Below are 14,333 nucleotides of genomic sequence, written 5' to 3' on the forward strand. Positions count from 1 at the left end.
GCTGCCCCTCCCTAGATCCCCAGCCAGTGCAATTATCAGTCGTGGGAAGTGTGACCAATTGATGAGACCTGGAGCTGCTACAAGCATAGAGTGTCTATGTGCCAGAGGTAGAAAGCACTAGAGCAAGCCTTTCAAGAGGGGTGATGCGCTTTGTGGCACTTGGAGTAGGTGTTGGGCGTAAAGTTGTCTTGGTGGATACATAGAGAGCTCGAGAGGAGTTGATCATCCAGTTGAAGGCAGTTCAGCGACACTTGGCTCAGTGTACCCAAGAGTTGGAAGCAGAGAAAGCGGCATGGGTGGATATTTTGTAATTGTCGTCTGGAGACGACTTTTCTTTTTGGGGGGGATAATGTTGCTAGTAAAATTGTAAAACAGTCGATGGGTAGATTAGCATGTAGTCAATAATTGTTATGTAGTCGACGGGTCCCTTCGGGAAGGTTCTTCATTGTTATGTAGCCAACAGGCCCCTTCGGGAAGGTTCTTTGGAATGGTATATGTACAACTTTGGATCATGATTGTAATCATCATTGGAAGCACTATGTAATCTCTTCGGCATACATGCGAATAATACAAGGAGTACTGTTGTGTTACATATTCTTGTCTGTTGTCTATATGCATTAAACTATTTACCCCATATGGTAAACAATTTCTACATTCATCATATGCAGACCTGAGATCCATCTATATTCAGGATCGAAGCAAGTAGATACCAATATACAACCATGTGTGTGAGTTGGGTATCCATGAAGAATTATGTTCTTCGAAAAGGACGAGTCAACAAAAGACTGGTAACAAATATAATGGTCAAGCCATGGTATGTGGTTATCATTTGCAAAGTTGAAATAAAACACAAATCAAAATAGAAGATTTTCAAATATCTTGAATGTTGAAAAAAGATAGATTTGGAATTGGCTTCAGCATCTTGTGCAAAACTAACATTTACGCAATATGAAAGTCTAGTTTTAAGGGGAATGGATTAATAATTTAAAAAAATAAGTTCAACATTCGAAAAGGGTGAATAGGGTGGTAATTGAATGGAGGCCCTGATTTATTATATTAGGGCTCCATCACTACTCATCAAAGGAAAGAGTTTCCATATGGGATTGTTTTCAGCCTATCCTCACCAACACAAATATCAGGTTGAAGAGAAGAGGGTTGAAACCCACAAAGGTTAAGCTTGAAAAATGATTTTGGTCCAGCTGGTCCGATTGGTCTGTGGGTCAAAATGACAGACAAACAAAAGGATGACACTAAGTCTTTGACAAAAGCCATTCCAAAGCTCATCATGAAGGGTGACAAAGAAAAGGTACATGAGCTTGAGGTGGAATTTGCAGAACCTCGGAAGATTCACATTGATCTTAACGATGATGAGCTCCCTCCTCCACCGAGAAATTGCTCTCCAAGGAGACTTCCTCCTCTAGAAGTATCGGTTACAACTACTCTTCCTAATCCTGTGCTAGCCTCAAATGAGTAAGCAGATTCACCATTGCATGCTAACATGGACCCTTTTCCTCTTTAGTCGGCACCATTTCATGTGGATCCAACTCCGATCAGACTGACAATGCCCATCTCTTCAATAGCTCCTTTAGTTCTAATAGTGGAGGAATATCACATCTTTGAAAGTGTGTTTGACACTTACACTACGTTAATCCCCAATGTTGCAGTTCCATCCATGGCATTAATGGATACTTCATCAATGTAGTTTGAGCGATTCATGATAGAAGTCACACATAGCAACCTAGCTCCAATGACAATCATGTTTGAGGCCCCAATTATTGTAACTACAATTACACAAACCAATCAGGTATCCACTTACCATTGCTGCCATAAGATCCTCTTCCTTCACTCTTCCTCCTTGGCTCTTTGCAATTACTTAAAAGAGGAAGAAGGAAGAACTCCCATCCGAGGACCATGATTCTAACATGGTTACAAAGGCCAAAGTTCCTAAGACCAAGAGGACAAAGTGGTGTCATGGATCGTAGTGGGTGCTAACAACACCAAATCTGCAAAGGTGGTTGAGCCTCTTATTGAAAAGCCAGCAGAGTAAATGCAAACCAGTGATTACAAATTCACCACAATTGAACTTGGTAAACAATCTCGTTTGTCTTGTCAACGGGATGCACAAAATGCTCTCAGCTTGCTCACCCAAAAGAATGACAAGTTGTGGGAAAGGAAGAACAAACTTAAGGAGGAGAACACTGACTGCAAGAGATCAATGAGAAGATGAAAGCCTCTTCTCTAATAGCTAAGTCTTCAAAACATGCAATGCGGATCACAAGGAAAGCCAGTAGAGATGTATTACAATACCTTGCATCTAATGAGCAATAGGGAAAAGGTGTTGCAAAGCCTAGTGATTTAAGGTGAAGATGCAGTACAACATTAGCAATACCAAGAGAACATTATCAGTGAGGGTTTTCAAATGCTAACATGTACAATTATCCATGGAAGTGGAGAACTCACCAATGAGGGGGTTTTCATAACAAATGTTGAGGAAGTGATTCGCCCATACCTTGGAGTAGAGAAATTTGATTTTGGAGAGATCGATAATCTCACCGGCTATAGATTTTCACTTTGTGATCTACAAAATAAAATAAAAGGGTGTGGCAGCGTTACTTCTATCTATAAGTTATCATTTGTTGCATGAAGCATAGGAGAACCAGATTCAGCAGTTCTACAAGAGTTGTTGCACAAGTTCGGAGAATTTATGGATACGTGAAGATCACATGTAGGAGCAATGTACTTAGTAAATACAGGAAACATACACTTACTTGTATACAAGCTTCATGTAATCAAGTCACAATAGCATTAGACATGCAACCTAGAATAAGTCAAAGTTAGTTAGGAGTTTGTCAGTTGAATAAGTCAAAGTGGTTGAGGGTTTACCCTTTTCTCTCCACCTTTCTCTCCCTTCTTTTCCTATATAAAGGAGAGAACTCATTGCAAATAAGGATCTTATGTTTTATGCAAGAAGATTATGTTGAAGTGCATGTAGCTTGAAAACTTTGTGTTTCTAGATACATAAAATTTCTGAATCAATTGAAGAAGGTGGTCTTCTCAAACTTTGTGTTGTTGAAGCTTGAAGTTGATCTTTGTATTCTTAAGTTACGTTGACAGTTTATACTTTATTCAGTTTATAGTTTATTCAGTTTATAGTTTATCTGTGTGAAGCATTTGAACGTTTGATTTGGTTTCTTGAAGACTTTGAGCTTGCAAAAATAGAATTGCTATAGTTTGATAGTGGTTATAAATACTTGGAACTAAAGACTTTGTGCTTTAATTTCAAGTATATTATTTTACTTCAATAGGTGGCAAGGGACTTTTCTCATCAAAACAAATTAATTGTAAGAGACTTTGGGTTCTTATTGTCAATCAACCAAATATAATTATAACTGCTGTCTTAGGAGTTGTTCTTATGTCAACTAATAAGTCATTGGTATCACAGTAGCAATAGGTGCCTTTGCTAAAATGCAAGTAGTTGTTTTTACCATACAATCATTCCTGAAAAAAGAGGAGTTGATTCAGAGAACCACCCATTTGTTAATCTCAAACCTACAGTAAGAAGGGAGCCTTCCCTATTGCTAAGAGGAGAGGTTTATCTCACTACACCATTGCCTAAAGACACAATTTTGTAAGTTGTGGTCTAATTGACCTACAAAATTTTTAGCCAACATTTATGATAAGTTGTAATGTCCCTTTTTGGTAATTTTAGGACACTAATGAAATTGCACAACGATACAACTATATACTAGTTTCAAGTGCTATAATATGAACAATGTGCAGCAAATTGTATTTAGATGTTATTGATGATAATATATTGATGCAATTAAATTATTATAAATGAATGCTTATATGCTGATAATGCAGGCAATAGAAATATATGAGAATGGAGATAATATTGTGGATGCATTTACAAAGTCTACTCCAATGTCAATGAAATAATATTCGAAGCAAAGTTTGTAGATATCAAGAGCTTGAGGTGACTCTATGACTGTCTCTGATATATGCAATTATGAACCATGCACATTCCCTGCTAGTCTTCTCTAATATTCCTTATAATATGTGCTGCTGATAATGAGATGGTTACAGGCAATATGTTGGCTTTGATATATCTTTAATGCATGCAATCTGCAATCTCTAGAGCCATCTCTAATATAGAGATATGAATCTGCTGAATCAGTGTTGTGTCTGATATACATACAGTTGCAGTACTTACACTTGTATAACTGGGAGGTGACGTCAGCAACCGTGGGTTGCTCAGTCTGAGCGATAATCCACAAGGGAGTAATAAAACATATTCTTAGTCAATCACACTTTCTCTATCACATGGCATGGAATATAAATACATGTCTAAAAGGACACATTGTTACAGGTCCAAGTTTGTATCACATTTTACAGGTCCAAGTCCGTATCACAGACACTTACGGAACACTGACCCCCACCCTATCTTGGGACAAAGAGACATTTCTTGGATTTACACAAGCCCCTCCATGGAAACATTTTAGCTCCTTTCTTCATGGGCCAAGATAGTAAAAGTTATATGTTTTTTCATATATAAAATATTACACACACATATATAATTATAATTACATTATTAAAATATATAAATATAATCTCTTACTATTATGGATTTCACAGATATGTCTGATTATTATTGTTGTTATTATTATTATAATATAGATCACTTTATATACATATATATACATGCTTGTAAGATCATATGATGGCTCTTTATCCACATATATACTGGCCACGTATTCCCAATAGAATTCAGATATAATATGGACAGTATATATAGATGGGTATTAACTCATAAACAAGTTAAAGCATGCTAATTTGCTATCACGAGATATTTGCCAGCAATAATTATAATTTAGTCCATATATCGGAATATTCCTTTCTGAGCTCTTCTCCAATATAATAAGCTCCACATTCAATGCCTTGAGTGACTGATGTGAATAACTATAAATACATTCCTTCATGATCGAAGAGTCATTTTACATGAGACATGTCTCATGTGTTATGGAGTTCGTTTCATAACCTTAGGTGAAGAAACTAAACCACATACTAATGTTAGTCTATTAGCTATCTTGAAATATCAATCCTCTTCAATTATCCCCCACTCTTTTATAAGTACTATCACTGGTAAAGTAATCATATAATCATCACATTATCTTATTATCAAATATATGCTACTCAGCCCTTTCTGATGATTAGTCCTTGGACTCATACAGATCGATTAGAATTCATGGTTGTTCGTTCAGCATTTACCAGTACCCATTTTTCAGACTGGTTATTATTGAAGATCCTTCCATTATGGTACATGCTGTGTATGCAGTCCCTTCATGTATCTGAAATATCTGAGAAATAATTTTCCTGAAGATGGTGTTACATTCTTAACAAAGATTGTCAAATGTAATTTTCAAGGCCTACATCTATGTGAAAGAATGGTGATAATAAATTCAAATTTCAAATTCAGTTACAGAAACCAATGCAATTGAAGAAACCAATGGTAATTATCAATTTTGAAGACCCAAGGAATAGAGGAAATCATTATACCACTAAACAAAAAGGAAAGAAACAAGGAATGGCAAGAGGCAATAACTCAAAGGTAAAAATATCAAGGTCACAAGTATAGAATGAGGAGAAGATTACAATTGATGCCCTCACATAGAAAGAACTAAGCAACCATGAATGTCACACCTGGCAAAATGAGTTAGATGAAAATTATGAGATGAAGAAACTTCTCGTGCACACGGAGGTGGACAAAGGAATACAGATGCCAGTATTCAATATTAGAAAGTTTGAGCATGTATTGAGAGGGCATGTTCACCGAACTACCATTCCTTATAGTGGGCAGCAATCCATTATTACTTTGTAAAGGAGCAGCACTGCCAAAAAATATAATGAGCCCTGCTGGCTCACTCCTGACTATGCTGAAGGATACTTCTTTTTCTTTGAAAGTTTTATATTTTTCTGTGTTTTGAGATATTTGATTTTGCAATTTTCAGAATATATAAATAACAATGTTTTGAAATACAAAGTAAATGATTACAATTCAAACTCCAACTTCATTTGTTACTGACCAAATTTCTAGTGCTCACAATGCACATACAAATATGCAATTATTTTATTTTATTCAAGAACCTCATATTTGCAGACCAATTCGACTGCTGGAAATTATCTTCCACTGGAATAATCCTTAACTGCAAACGCTACTCACAAAACACTAGTTACACCTTTTAAAAGGCCACGCCAGCATATGAGATTAATGTAACATGTATAGGCATAAAACGGTGCTACAGCAGTGAGATCGCAGCACATATTTCAGTGAACACAGGACTTAATGATGCCACCAATCAACACCAAATACTAATTGCAGCCTCAATAAGATCTTCCCAATGGCAATGTTGATGAGACTTGCAAAGAATCTAGACGCCAAAATTGCCTTTCTTACTTACGCCAAATTGCAGCAGCAATAGTTAATTGGCTCATAGAAAAATACCTTCAATCTCAGATGGAAACACAGATCAGACAGACACACAATTCATTAGCAATGTGGGCCAACCGAACGCGCAAACTAGATTTGAGAAATCATCAATTTCTCCAAACCCCACGTAGAAACCCTTCAGCTCTCCAATTTCAATAAACGTAAGCATCATAAATGATCAATCCTTCTCATGGAGTGTTTTTTATAACATTTAAAAGTCAAAACTTCATCATCACACCAAATGCCGTAAAGCTTCTTAGATACACCTTTCACATAAAAGCCCTTTGCTTTATACTTAGGCACAAATTGGAATAATACAATTTATTAACTCCCTTTGGCTCCAAAAATCACATTTTCAACAATATTATGATATTCTGACACACAAGGTCATTGTTTCTTGTGCCCTAGATTTAAAACTTTTCAACCTAGTGTTTACCATACAAGTAAAATAAATGAACGCATACAGACAACGGAACATGAACAGCAAAATTATACTCGCATATGCCAGACATACATTATGCTTCATAAGATGAATGATAGAAGATAGATGATTTACAATGATCCTAGACGGGATATAAATACTATCCGCCGAACCTTCCCGAAGGAGTTCGTCGACCACAAATATTATGTCCACTACAAACTATTTACCCGTCGGCTACAAAATACAGAAACATCGACAACAATTACCTCGTCGGCTACAGAAACACCGACGACAATCACTCCGTCGGCTGACACAATTTCTACCGGCGACATCATCCCCCCCAAAAGAAAAAGTCGTCTCTAGACGACAATTACAAAATATCTGAGGTAAATTAACAACCAACATACATTAACGAAGTGACTACAACAAGAGAAATCTGCTTCTGTCACATCACTTCCACATTCATCTCATTACATCTGTAGCCTCTGCTAACACCATACTGTCTCCTCAAGCTGACCTTGATAGCCACCTGTGCTGTTTTCAATTCCTCGGTACCCTGAGCCAAGTGTCGCTGCACTGCTTCCAACTGGATGATTAGCTCCTCCCGAGCTCTCTATGCATCCACCAAGACAACCTCCTAGCCAACACCTACTCCCAGTGCCTCTAGTACACAGAAAGTCCATGCCTGCAGCAACTTCAACTCTTCTCAACTGGTCAGACTCCCACGACTAATATCCGCAACGACTGGGGTCCAGGAGGCAACACCCCCGGCGGGGTCGAGGGGCAGCGCTCCAAGTGCGCTCCCTATCGCAGTACAGGGCGAAGTCATTGGTAGAAATTGTGTCAGCCGACGGAGTGATTGTCGTCGGTGTTTTTGTAGCCGACAGGGTAATTTTCGTCGGTGTTTTTGTATTCTGTAGCCGACGGGTAAATAGTGTGTAGCGGACATAATATTTGTGGCCCACGGACTCCTTTGGGAAGGTTCGGTGGATAGTATTTATATCCCGTATGGGATCATCGTAAATCATCTATCTTCTATTATTCATCTTATGAAGCATAATGTATGTCTGGCATATGCGAGTATAATTCTGTTGTTCATGTTCTATTGTCTATATGCGTTCATTTATTTTACCTATACGGTAAACATTTGGCACCGTTGCCTTATGAATCTGGAAGGTGGGAGGAGTGAAGATTAATGCCAAATCAGCTTAACAAGGATCAAAATAAGGCGAAGGGAAAAGATGGAATCCGTACTGCACAAGAACATTTAATTCTGGCACAGCAAGCAGACCGGCGAAGGAGATTCCAGAAGATTGCCGATGGAAACAGGAGTGCGAAGACATTGTTGGAGGAGACTCGACAACGGGTGGAATTGGTGGAAGAAGCACGGGAGGAGTTTTTGAATTTGTGTTCGCCGAGGGAAGAGAATCCAGACAAAAGAGCATCGACTCGCACGGCTCAGAGTGCTGACAGAGCAAGAGCATGGAGTGAACTCTTCGTCCGGGATATACTTCCGCAGGGAACAACTTCAGAACACCCTTCTTCACCAAGGTTCGCAGCTGTTGAGTCTGACGATGTGGGAAAACAATCCGCCAATGTGGGAGTGCAGTCCAGCGGTGTGGGAGTGCAGTCCGCCGGTGTGGGAGAGCAGTCCACCGATGTGGGAGTGCAGTCCACCGGTGTGGGACACCAGTCCACCTGTGTGGGAGTGCAGACCGCCAGTGTGGGAGTGCAGTCCGCCAATGTGGGAGACCAGTCCGCCGGTGTGGGAGACCAGTCCATCGGTGTGGGAGTGCAAACCGCCAGTGTGGGAGTGAAGAGCACCAGTGTTGCAGGACTAAGCAACACCTGTTTACAGAAACCAATCGTGATGGCGGGACCAAAAGTGAAACTACCGAAGTTCAATGGTGATGGTACGGCCAATCCCATTCGACTTTGCAAAACATGTGAAACGATCTGGAAGGCAAATGGGATAACTGATGAAAACGACTGGATGAGGCAATTTTCAGCCACCCTACGAGGCGAAGCAATTGATTGGTTCACTGATACAGATCCACAAAAGCTAAACAGTTGGGATAACATTAAAAAGGAGTTTCCGACGGAGTTTAAACTGTTGCGGGATGATAATGAAATTGTAGCAGAGATCTTCAATACTAAGGAGGGGAAGAACGAAACCATCCGCGTTTACGCCAGGAAATTAAAAGATTTGATAAATAAAATGGAAAGTAAGCGAGCAGACGAACTTCAAAAAAGATGGTTCGTGGAAGGCCTACGCTCGAAGTTGCGGAAGAAAATGAAAATTGTGCCACCGTCGTCATACGCGAAAGCTTATAACAAAGCATTGGACCTCGAAAGTGAGCAGAAAACAAAGAAGAAGAACACTAGCTCATATGATTCTGCTAGAGAAGATAGCAACGATGATGAAGGCAATAGCAAGAAGGTCTGCGCCTTACAGAAGGACATGATCTACATGATGGAGTTTAAAAACATGCAGAAAGAGCTAAAAAGCAGTGAGCTGTGGTGCACGGAGTGCAAGACCGACAGTCATACTAAAGGATCCTGTCCAAAGAATCAATTTTGCGACATTTGTCAAATCATGGGTCATTCGACAAAGGAGTGCCCCTTTAACATGAAGACAAAAGGATCTCTGCAGGTGCTTCTTACACAGGAGGCTTCCCCGTCGGGCAGTAGCGGAAATACGAATAGTGCAAGTGCCACATCCGGAGGGTACAGGAATAATAACAGAGGGCAAAATAACAACAATGCAAACAATAACAATAATAATGGGAGCCGAGATCGAACCCAGTACGATGCAAACGGATGGCCGATTGTTCAATGCCAAGCATGTAATTTGTCGGGTCATTTTGCGCAGGATTGTACAGCAGCAAACACACTAAAATTATTATGCAGATGGTGCGGACCCGGCAACCATGAAGATGCCAAGTACCCAAAGTCTAGAGTAAATTTGATCACTGTCAGCACGGATGAAGAGGAGGTTCTGGCAATTACGCGGAGACAAGCAAAACTGCCAACGGAGGAAGAAAGAAAATTGGGGGAAATGCAGGCGAAAATTAGAAAGGCATCGTCGGCAGGGACATCTCAGTTGAAGGACATCACCGACACCTTGGCAAGGAACTTCGCAAAACAAAACATTGTACGGTAAATCTTACAAACGAAGATACCGGTCAAGATAAGTGACGTCCTTCTCACAATGCCCCAATTATAGACGGCCATTCTGAATCATACACCGTTTTTGAAAGCAACGGAGGACACAGGAAGGGACAGTAGGGAAGTGATGACAACAGACCCGATGCTGCTGGCACTCACATCCGGACGGCATCCAGCGGTCGTCGAGATGGGGATTTTGGGAAACGTTCTGACAGACACAATTGTCGACGGAGGGTCTGGCATGAATGTGTTGCCGGAGGATACTTGGAAGAAGTTAGGAAAGCCAACGCTGTGGCCACCCACATTCCAGTTGCTCACGGCGGACCAGCACGAGATCAAACCGTTAGGAACCTTGAGGGCACAACCGGTAACCATTGGTACGCAACCATTTTTATTGGATTTTGTAGTCATTCCATTGAAAGAAAAGGATATGATGCTATTCTCGGACGGACTTGGTTGGTGCAAGCAAAAGTAAAACATGATTGGAAACGAAATACCCTATCAATGGAGCGCGGAGGCAAAAGATTCATAATTGACCTGCACACACAAATGGTAGGTGAGGAGGCAGCATCGTCAGACTCAGAAGGTGAAGGCGACAGTGACGACGAAAGAAATGACGATAAAGGAAAGAGAATGGAACTGAACGACGAAGGAGTATTGACACTAGAAGGAGGATCAAATGATGACGACCTAGACTCGGTGAATGGCCTTTACCACTGGCAGATAGAAGACTACGAATTGTTTCCGAGTTGTAATATGCTAAGGGTCGACGAAGGTGACAAAAAAGAGGAAAATGAGTGTCTGAAGGAATACAAAGCAACGGAAGAAGGAAAGGCGGTTACACCTAAAGTTGAGGGGAAGAACATACAATACAAACCCAAAAAAAAGAAAAATTCCACGTTCGGTACACGGTGAACGGACCGCACAAGAAAAAAAGAATATATCGCACCATAAAATTTGTTGAAGGGTGCCAACAACAAAGAAATAATCTAGATGCGCGACGACTGCAGGCACAGTGGGCAACGGAGGTGACACAAAACAGGCATAAGGCGTGGCATGACAAACTCAACAGGTTTCAGCCGAGGCAATTGGTACTCAAGTACGACGATCGGAATGAAAACAAACAGAAAAGGTTTAAGGCAAGATGGGTTGGACCATATCAGATCCGGGAGGTCGGCAACAATCGAGTGGTAAAGTTGGGGACGTTGGATGGGCAAGAGGTACCTCACGTAGTCAAAGGATCCTACCATACCAAGAAGATGTCGTCGCCGTCACCATCACAGAATGATCAGATGATTCCCTTGTCATCGTCGTTGCAGAATGGCAACGCCTGGAGGCGAAATTGAGGTGCTGTTTTTTTATTTTATTTTATTTTTGTCAAAAAAAAAATGAACGAAAAAAAAAATCCGCGGGAGGTGCTCCGTGGGCACCTGTCTGTGGGAGGTGTTTCGCGGGGTTGTCAAGCCGCGAACTCTACATTTTCTGCAGGTTTCTCTTCATTGCATTTGGTGCAAGACCTGTTCCCGCGGTGTTATCTGGAGGCCATGGATTTCAATCTAATTGTCATGGGTGAAAAACAATATACCGTCGTTGTTATTATTCCATGCCATCTTCGCTGCAAGAAAACTTCACATGGGGGAACATTTGCGGATTGTTGGATAAAAGTTTTTGTTCTAGTTCAACAAGGGTTTGTTTGTATGTCGGGAGATCTGAAGCTCAGGTTTCAGCGAAAGATTGTTGGAGTTCTGTTTCTCATTTGCGGAGGAGAGATTATTCGAGTTTGTGTAGAAGATGGGTGTGAGGGGTTTTCTTGCAAAAAAAAAAAAAAGCGACAACAGATTGAAATAGTTCAGAATGAGTAGCAGATGATGCCAAAGGGAAGGGGAAGCATCAGTGGTTGCCAAAAAGAGTGTAGAATCGGCAGAAAATGACAGAAATAGTGTGTTCCATGCAGTTTTGTGTGAGTTTCGGAGTGTTAATTTGGTCTTGGCTGCGAGGGGCGCTGCCCCTCGAACCCGCCCTGTATTGCAACAGGGAGTGCCCCAGGACCCCGCGAGGGCACTGCCCCTCGACCCCGCCGAGGGCGTTGCCCCTTGAACCCCCAGTCGTTGCGGATATCAATCGTGAAGTGTGACCAGTTGAGACAACTTGAAGTTGCTGTAGGCATGGAGTGTCTGTGAACCAGAGGCACGGGAGTAGGTGTTGGCCAAGAGGCTATCTTGGTGGATGCATAGAGAGCTCGGGAGGAGTGGGTCATCCAGAAGGCAGTACAGCGACACTTAGCTCAGTGGACGCAGTGTTGGAAGCAGAGAAAGTAGCACGGGTGGCTATCAAGGTCAACTTGAGGAGACACTATTGTGTTAACAGAGGCTGCAAATGTAACGGGATGAATGTGGAAGTGATGTGACAGAAGCAGATTTTTCTTGTTGTAGTCACTCTGTTAATGTATTTTGTTTGTTAATTTGTCTTAGATATTTTGTTAGTCATCAGGAGACGACTTTTCTTTTTGGGGGGGATGGTGTCAGCCGACTGAATTGTCGTCGGTGTTTCCATAGCCAACAGAGTGATTGTCGTCGGTGTTTTTGTAGCCAACGAGATGATTGTCGTCAGTGTTTTTGTATTCTGTAGCTGACGGGATAATTGTTGTCGGTGTTTCTGTATTATGTAGCCGACGGGTAAATAGTTTGTAGCGGAAATAATGTTTGTGGCCGACGGACTCCTTCGGGAAGGTTCGGCGGATAGTATTTATATCTCGTCTGGGATCATTGTAAATCATCTTCTATCATTAATCATTCATCTTCTATCTTATCTTATGAGGCATAATGTAATGTTGGCATATGCGAATATAATCCTGCTATTCTGTTTCATTGTCTGTATGCATTCATTTACTTTACCTGTATGGTAAACACCTAGTTCCAACGAGCTATGACACTAAGGTGGCCAATATACAATACTCGCAAAAATAGCAACCTCAGCATATTTAATCAAATAATAATCATAATTCACTCATCTTGCGAGAACAATTGAAGAAGCATCAAAATTGAAATCTAACAACACATGAGTGATCTTGATGAAGAAAGACGATGAATGAACCTAATGAGGTGACTTACTAAAAATAGACGTTAGCTCCAAGAATCTTGGAGCCCAAACCAGAAGCTAAAAAAAAAAATTGAGAGCATCATTCAACTCCTCTAAATCATTTGAGCTCATCAAAACCATCCATTGAATTACTATTTAAAGAAAGTCCCACCAAATGAAGCCATAACCCTGAATAGGGTCCTCTAATCACCAGAATTAACCTAGGACCCAGCAATAGGCTAAATCCATCCATGACCATGGTCGCGCTAAAAAGGAGACATTACAAAAAAGCCCAAGAAGATAATCGATGAACAGAACCACTTGTTGGACTTGGTGTATAGAAAAGACCTTCCAAAAGAGAATGGAAGCTACATGTGGAATATTAAAAGAAGTGGGGAGTGAAAAAAATTACCCTTCACAACAACCTAGAAGTGCATTCTTGATGCGATCAAAAGTCATCTTGCAGGTGCTAGTCTTGCATTAGGCATAGCAATATGGCAAGTGATGGGTTAAAAACATGCCTTATAAGATAAGTAATAGGCTAAATCCATCCACTATCATGGTCACGCTAAAATGGGGACATTACAAAAAAATCCCAAGAAGATAATTGCCGAACAGAACCACTTGTTGGACTTGGTGTGTAGACAAGACCTACCCAAAGAGAATTGGAGCTACATGTGGAATAATAATAGCAGTGGGGTGTGGAAAATATTCCCCTCCACAACAACCTAGAAGTGCATTCTTGATGCGATCAAAAGTCATCTTGCAGGTGCTAGTCTTGCATTAGGCATAGCAATATGGCAAGTGATGGGATAAAAGCACACCCTATATTTCCTTATATATTTACCTAGTTTTATAGCCATTTTGACTTGCATTTGCCCATATTGTCATCCAAGTTTCAATTATTATTGTAGAAGAATTGATAATTAGCACGAATGAAATAAATACAATATTTCTAGCATTTAACCTTTCAAGTTGGCATTAATTCGGGTATACATGTGAAACAGGGCACTTCATGATTGAGAAGGAGATTGTGGAAGTTTCTTCTCCAACATGGGTGAAGATTTTGAATTGTTGTTATTCCCTCTTTAGTATATAGTTGGATTGTTAAATAGTAGGCTCATATATAGTTGTAGTTTTGTTTTTGTTTTAATCTGAAAATACTGGCCTGCGGCCACT

The 14,333-nt window shown here is 40.5% G+C and overlaps 1 protein-coding gene across 10 annotated transcripts in view; it reads right to left on the reverse strand.

The window, feature by feature from the left end:
* The window catches only part of LOC149538810 (protein SEEDLING PLASTID DEVELOPMENT 1-like), a 228,623-nt gene that overhangs the window by 174,191 nt on the left and 40,099 nt on the right, over positions 1-14,333 (reverse strand). The gene's annotated exons all lie outside the window — the stretch shown is intronic.

This window comes from Cupressus sempervirens, chromosome 9 (assembly GCF_028749045.1).
Source record: "Cupressus sempervirens isolate cs-2001-9-10 chromosome 9, ASM2874904v1, whole genome shotgun sequence".
Lineage (NCBI taxonomy): Eukaryota > Viridiplantae > Streptophyta > Pinopsida > Cupressales > Cupressaceae > Cupressus > Cupressus sempervirens.